This window comes from Onychostruthus taczanowskii, unplaced genomic scaffold, assembly GCF_017590055.1.
Source record: "Onychostruthus taczanowskii isolate IOZ18803 unplaced genomic scaffold, ASM1759005v1 scaffold180, whole genome shotgun sequence".
NCBI lineage: Eukaryota > Metazoa > Chordata > Aves > Passeriformes > Passeridae > Onychostruthus > Onychostruthus taczanowskii.
Genome location: NW_024499018.1, coordinates 27,635 through 35,531, shown reverse-complemented (window position 1 = coordinate 35,531; position 7,897 = coordinate 27,635). Strand labels below are relative to the sequence as shown.

Genomic DNA, 7,897 nt, shown 5'->3' with positions numbered 1-7,897 from the left:
CCCCCCCCCCCCCCCCCCGTAATTTTAGAATGTATAATTTACATGACTAGATCATTTATCCAAGTGATAAACATGATCGTTTTTTGCTTGTAACACATTTATATTGTTAATAAATTCAAGCAATTACTTGAAGAATTTCACTTAGCTTGCCAGTTATGCACAACACGAATCAGAAAATTTGTCAACACTCTTAAATTTTTTGTTTACCTCACAGGGTAAAATCTTGATTATCATTTTCATAGCTTGCCACTTCAACAGTTACACACTGTAACAGAGGAATTATCTTTGACAAGATTAGGTCATCAAATTCAGTATGTTTTTATTTATTTTCTTACAACTTTGGAAGATGGGGTATTTAGTTGAGCACAGGCTCAGGAGGGTACTCTTGGCAGTTGCACTCACAGGTAGCAGATTTCCAGCAAACCAACCAGAATGCCACAGTCACCTCACATCCTCCTCCACACCAAACATACAACAAACACGGACTTCTTGTTCAAGCAAGGGCAGTGCATCGATTTGCACAGCTGAACCTCCAACTGTAGTACTGGAAGAGGGGTCAGGAGGCTTTTAACACAGATGAATGTTCCAACTACATTAATCTGAAAGATGCAATCGTGTAAGCACAAGTTAAAAGTCAGTGTCACAGAGAGCAAGAAGACATGATAAAGCTAATTTTCTTCCAAGAGTAATGCTTGCCAGACTAAGGCATGACACCTTATGTCTCATGTACATTTATTCTTATCCATTGCATGATCCTTTCAGGAATGTTGATTTGTTGGTTTGGGTTTTTTGCCCTCAAGACAAAACCCCAGAAGAACAACAAAAGCTTCAGTGCTAAATAAAACGTAGATTAATACAACACCATTAATACAAGTGGTTTTAATTTTACTATGATCCAAGGGAATTAACTGTATAAAACCTCTTATAAAGTCAAAAAACTTCAGTAAATCCCAAATAAAGTTTCTCTCTGGGGATGCTACACATAACAGTTTCAGAACGAAGCTACAGTCTCATTTTACAGACATTCAGATCAGCTTCAGATCAGCTTCATTCAGCTGCACACTAGGTCTGTGCAAGAAATGGGCAGCACTCAGTCAAACAAGAGAGCTGATGCTGTGAACCAAACCATCACACTAGGCTCTAGAATTACTACAATTAAAGATGGGAACATGTAGTAACTGACAAGAGTGTGTTTGACCAAAGAACATTACTTCTGTGTTTGCTGTAAGTAGACTGTGGAACAATACCATAAATTACAAACACAGTGATCTGTAACATTTGGAGACTGGGACGAAGACTGATTTAAGCAAGTTCTCCCAGACCATCACTGACAGAAGGTAAAAAATGAGACGTGGCAGGCACAGCATTCCTCTGGATGAAGGTATACCATGTACACACCCTTCTCTGTTCAATAACCATGTAATAGACAAACCCAGGTCTCCCTGCCTGTTGCAAATAAACCATTACTTATAGAAGATTGCACAGAAGATTTATAATTCCTTTTTAAAAAGAAATTACTTCAGATCTCCCTCAAACAGCAAGAATTTCCTATATGTCAGTCTTCAATGCTCCCCTCTTCTAGGGAGGTCACTTTAAAAGACAGCAGTTCCAACATCAAAGTTCAGTGCATGTCACTTTAACAACCAGATATCAAACTGCTAAATTACCTTCTGTGTTCAGAACCTATTTCAAATCCAGTACCGCACTGCTCCAGTAGCAGGATGTAAGAAAGCCGCTGGTCCATATTTTGTCAGGGCACCACCTGAACTATAAACAAAATAGAAAGCAGGTAGAACAAACAGCTATATAAGATCAGGCAAACAGAAATATGATACACTTGCAGTTTCTAATCACTGGCATTCATATGCCTCTCCAAAATAAATATATTTCACTTCTATTGACGCAAAGGTAAAATTCCATTACAGATCACCCTTATTCTCTGATTTTACTTTTGGCATGGACAATATGAATATCAATTGCTCTCACCTGGATATATTTCAGACTACACAGCCTAATTTTAAGAGGGATGACTGAATTTGATGCTGCCATTTATAATGTCATGAATAATGACATTATGAATAATCCCACGATATTATTTCATATGACTCTAGATTCTGGAAATCATTTCATAGCCCTTATCCCACAAACTGAAGGAAAAATTTGGTAATGATTTTCCACTTCCTTAGCATTATTCTGAGTAAATTTCAGTTTTATTCCACTTCCCTGGTGATTGCAAAGCCATGAAGCAAAATAGGCAGAACGTATATCTCCTTTTTTGAACTTGAAGGGTGTCTGAAAGGCAATTACCATACTATTGACCATCAGATATTATTAGAGATATTATTAGTTACCACAAACATATGAAGCTAACATGCAGTAAATAAAGACCTCTGTTTCATATTTTCTGGGCATAAATACAAATATTTATTTTGCTTATATTCAATAACAGAAATACCTACTTCAAATAATACAGTGATGAAAGACAAGTGGAGGACCAAGTATTCTGCAACACATTTTAACAAATTTATCTTTACTCAAGTATTTTTATAACCAACTCTTCTTGTACTCTTCAACAAATTATTCATGCTTGCAAAATAAGGGCAAATACTTACTTTTGAAATCACAGTAATTCCGTGCCATTCTAAGATGCTGTACCAAATGCAGTCTTATAACTTCTGCCCTTTTCTACAAGACTTGAAGCATGCTATGTTGCTTTATTTGCTACAAACTCAAACTAGCCAAATACATCTGTATTAACATCCATGTTACTCTCCTTGTTAGTTTTAAACACAATTTTTGACCACCAACTCTAAAACTGTTAGGAATCGGCTAGTTAAGAAATCTAACAACTTCTGAGTCTTGTCTGATCAAGTCTGATCTAATCTTTCTGTTTCTTTAATTCCATTAATTTTTTTTTTTCTGTTACTAAGTACTTCCACCTCCACACAACTTTTTTCCCTTTTTTTTCCCCCCCTTAAAATTAGGAGTCTATTCATAACCAAAGCAAGCAGTAAGAACTCCAATGATTATCAGGCTTCATAACCCCTGGTCAGAGGACTAATTTGCTGGAAGCAAATTAGCTTTCTTTCCAGAGAACAAAATGGTCAGCAGTCAGAAGGCTGAGGGGTGACCTCACAGGAATCTGCACCCTCCTAACCAGGAACAGGGAGGCAGTGGAGAGGAAGGTGCTGATCTCCCCTCTCTGGTGACCTGCAGCAGGACATGAGGAAATGGAATGAAGCTGCATCAGGGGAAGTTCAAGCTGGGCATTAGGGAGTTGGACTCGCTGATCCTTATGGGTCCTTCCAACCTGAGGTTGTGATTCTATGAACATATACAGTTCACTTGAACCTCCCAAAATTCCTCTCTTGGATACTGTAGCCATGATATTATGAAAAATCCTTTGCTGGGATTTTTCCTCTCCTGAGAAGCTGGGGAGCCTCAGGAGAGGCTGCTGTGGAATGCAACAGGTGCATCTTCCATTGGTTCATGTGGATTGTTTTTGATTGATGACCAACCACAGCCACCTGTGCCGAGGCTGTGAGCAGTCACAGGATTTTGTTATTCTATTCTGTTCTATTCTTGTTGAGCCTTCTGATCTCTCTGTTCTCTCTGTTCATTTAGTATAGTTTTAATGTAGCATTTTAATACAATATTTAACATAATAAATCAGCCTTCTGAAATGGAGTCAAGCCTCGTGTCCCCACACACAGAGAGTCAGCAACAGGATACTTCCCCCAAGAATTCATATGAAGTTATTATAAATATTACCTATTTTAAGAGTCACCATTTAAGAAAATTTGCACAATTCAAAACATCTTGAAGCTGCTAATAATGATAAAAGTTTATCAATCACTGCTGTGCAAATCTACATTTCTTAGATTATACTGTATTTTTCATTAAATCTAAAGACATTTCTCTAGTTTAAATAATATTAAATACACAAAGGAACAACTCTCTTGTGTTCAAGCACTGTTTCTTTAACTTTCCATATAAATAATATATGTCCTGGAGCTAATAAAGCAGAGTAACAACGTATATCCAATACATTACTTATTCTAGTATGTTCCAAGCTTTCAGGTAAGTGGAGATGTTGGGCTAGCCGAGTTTCACAGTTACATATATCAGGGCAGTTAGCAATTGTTGATGGAATACCACAGGACAAAAATAATTCCCAAGCATATCATTACAACTAGCCTGTTTCCTAGCAGCATACACATTTACACACACACACCAGAAGGACAAGAAGGGCATGTGGTTTGGAGAGAAAGAAGCTACAGAATCCAGTGTACCCATCTGCAGAATCTACTTTTTATTTGCACCATGTATACATATATGCATGTATAAATAGAGATACATTTATATACAAACACAAAATATCAGAACTGTAGTGGCAAATGCCCCTGAAGGACAAAATCATACTAGCCTTTCTCTCTTCCATCAACTGCACTCTTGACAACAACACTCTTCCGGTTATTCTTCCACCAATTTAGGAACAGAGCATGTCTCTAAACAGCAAACACTTACCTCATCCATATTGATAAGAGTAGCCTTTAAAAAAAGGTAGAGCTAGGCACTGAAAGAGCACAAATCCCACCTGAATTCCCTCACCAGGGATCATTTTATCTTAACTGTCCCTAGAATATGAAATTAAACATTTTTTTTGCTTCAACATAATTTATGGTGTCACTCAGTTTCTTCTTAAACATTGAAATGTGCAGAAAAATATTTGATGCACCTTCATGTGAAGCTTTAGGAATTTGAATGCTACATTTCCCAGGCTCTGAGAAGAATGGTGAGAGGTAGCAAGCCCTGAACCAGTCCACTCTCCTTGAAATATCAAATGGACATGGATTTCATCCAAACAGGTTCTAAGTAAAAGCAAAAAATAAGGCAAATGAGCTCACCATTCCCTCAAATAATCAGACACCTCATCCTTCCACCTGTCTTCAGACTGGTGCACCATGTAAGGTGTGAGGAAAAGGCTGGCACAGCCACTCCATAAACTACAAAACAGAGCTTGGGGATTTGGTGCCCAAGGGAATACAGCCTGGAGCAGGGAAGAGCATTAAGCTGTTCAGAGCCCAGTCCAGGCAGCAGAGAGGCAGAGGCTGCCTGGGGCAGTGAGGAGGCAGCACCCCACACCGGTTCAGCCCCCCAACCCTCTTCCAGGCCATGTAGTCTCTCAGTTATTTGCCCATAAGCTCTGTCATCTCTGTTCCTCACAAACCAGTTCCCAGTGGGAGGGAGTATGTAGGGTATGAGAGAAACAAATGCCAAGAAAAACACCTCTAGAGATGTCTTCTGCTCCCTTACACATTTCATGATAAAAATCAAGCTGGGGGAAATAAAAAACCAAAGACTACAATTATTCCAAGAGAAGTGTGTGTCACTACCCTTTTTAACCTTTCTAGCAGCTTCTATTTTTCCAGCTTTGTATTAACAGAAACACACCTCTTTCATCTCAGCAACTGCTAAGGTCAAAACCAATTTCACTGGATACTTACAGAAAGAGTGGATAACAATTTCTGGGAGAAAAAACAGTCACTGCACCTACACATAGCTTTTAAAATGGATACAGCTAAAGTCAGCTGCCGCAGTGCCTGAAGCACAGGAAGGAAAAATACCACTTCCTTTATCAGATGAGTCAACATACAACCATTTGGGTTTTTTTTTTGTTTTTGTTTTTTTTTTTTTTTTCTTTCTGCCTTAGGTTTTTGGGGCTCTCTTTTTTTTTTTTTTTTTTTTTTTTTTACAGGAGACATCTTGAAGTCTCAGTGACATCTCCTTCACTATTAAGGGCTGATGTACCTGCACACTTGACTAGGTATGAAAAAAAGCAACACTTAAATCACAGCTGGGGATTGAAGAGGAGAAGTGAGGACCAAGCAAGCAAAGGATCTGAAGAAGGTGTTGTCTTAATCTCACAAGCCTTTTTCAGTCCCAAAGCTGACAACATGGAAAGTGTTGTATTTCACTTAAGGCATGAAGCAGGTTAGCTACCAGAATACTTTTGGTATTCTTAACATGGCTGTTCCTTTGATAAAAACTTGTGTCTGAATATCAACCATGCAGGAATGAACACCAATACATATCCAATCAAAACACTGATTTCTTATATAAATCAAACCATTTTGGAAAGAAAACACAATTCTTTTTATGTTCTATTTTTTTTTTTTTTTTTGCTTGTTTTTAACCTGTTTGGCAACTATTTCATAAGACATAAGACAGAACACAGCAAAAATAACTCTGTCTGTAAGTAGACAGCTTTTCACTTCTAAAGTACTCCAGTAAATGACACTTTATATTTGGGGATGAGGGGAGGGGGAGGTTTGGTGAGTTTTTACTTGCTTGCTTGCTTGGCTTTTTAGGTATTTTGGTGGAACACAGGCAATGACAGAATGAACAGCGTATGGCCTCAAAATGGGAAAATGTCTTTAGTCAATTATTCTTTCAAAAAATTCAAGTTGACAAAATTCTGAATACTGTGAGTTTGTTTTTCATTACTAGGATAGACACTGAGGTATTAGCTTTTTCCAGGCAGGTAAAGACATGAAGAAGGCTAGGGAAACATAGTAAAATGTAGCACTTTTATAATTGGACAACACAAAATATTTGATGATTGACTGTCAGATAGTAGCAAGATATTGTTAAAAGGAAAGCTCACATTTTTCCTTCATATATGTAAACTCTTTATTATTTATGAAGTTCACTAAGAGTATTATTAAAAGCTGGACAAAATGTTGGAGCAAGTGCTTCACTTATCTAGTCAAAGGTATTTAGTTTCAGGATTACATAATGTATTTTTACATCTGTACTTCTGCATTTTAAGTAATTACGTGCTAAAATGTAGTTTTAAAAACTGAAACTGTTTATTGAAAATTAAGTGTGGGCTTGATCTTTCTTGCCTTTGTTTCAGTTTGTTTGATGGGCGCACCTATTTTGCAGTGAGGCTGGAAAGCATTCATTGATGGGGCAAAACCCCAGTCAAGTTTTTGCAGTGGAAAAGGAGCTGGGGGTGCTGGTGACAGCAGCTGAACATGAGCCAGGCTGTGCCCAGGTGGCCAAGAAGGCCAATGGCATCCTGGCCTGGATCAGCAATGGTGTGGCCAGCAGGGCCAGGGCAGGGATTGTCCCCTGTGCTGGGCACTGGTGAGGCCACAGCTCCAGTGCTGTGTCCAGTGCTGGGCCCTCACTGCAGGAAAGACACTGAGGAGCTGGAGAGAGTGCAGGGACGGGCAGTGGGGCTGGGGCAGGGGCTGGAGCACAAGTCCTGTGAGGAGCAGCTGAGGGAGCTGGGGGTGTTTATCCTGGAGAAAAGGAGGTTCAGGGGTGACCTTATCACCCTCTACCACTGCCTGAAGGGCGATTGTGGCAGGGGGGGGTTGGGCTCTTCTCCCAGGAAACCAGTGACAGGAAGAGAGGAAAATTTCACAAAACACTTCACAAAACATTGTTTCAAATTGTTTCACAGGAAGGGTGATTAGATGTTGGAATACGTTGCCCAGGAAGGCGGCGGAGTCATTGTCCTTGGAACTGTTTAAGGAAAGACTGGATGTGCACTCAGCACCACAAGGTGACATGGTGATATTCGGTCATAGGCTGGAACCAGAGGTCTTTTCCAAGCTGTACAATGACTCCGTACATTCTGTAAACACAGGGTGTCTCCCGAGAGGACGGACGGGGCACTGCAGACGCCGCACCCGTCTGTTATGAAAGAGCTTTCCCGCCCCCACAAGCCTAGAACTGCAGTCCCCGCCGTCAACGCGCGCAGGGTGGGCGGGCCGGCGGTGTCCCGGCGGGGTCGGGGGCCGGGTGTCCCGGCGGGGTCGGGGGCCGGGTGTCCCGAGCGACACCGCCAGGCCCCGCGCCCGGCGCCGCGGCCGGAGCATGCTAT

At 40.3% G+C, this 7,897-nt stretch overlaps 1 long non-coding RNA gene across 1 annotated transcript; it reads right to left on the bottom strand.

Annotated features, from left to right (window-relative positions):
• Nucleotides 1–390: 390 nt before the first annotated feature.
• LOC121334118 lies at nt 391–4,684 on the bottom strand. Its single transcript, XR_005952409.1, has 3 exons — nt 4,528–4,684; nt 1,668–1,767; nt 391–599 (listed from the first exon to the last, which is right to left on the bottom strand). It is a non-coding gene; the product is annotated as an uncharacterized LOC121334118 (long non-coding RNA).
• Between the last annotated feature and the right edge of the window lie 3,213 nt (nt 4,685–7,897).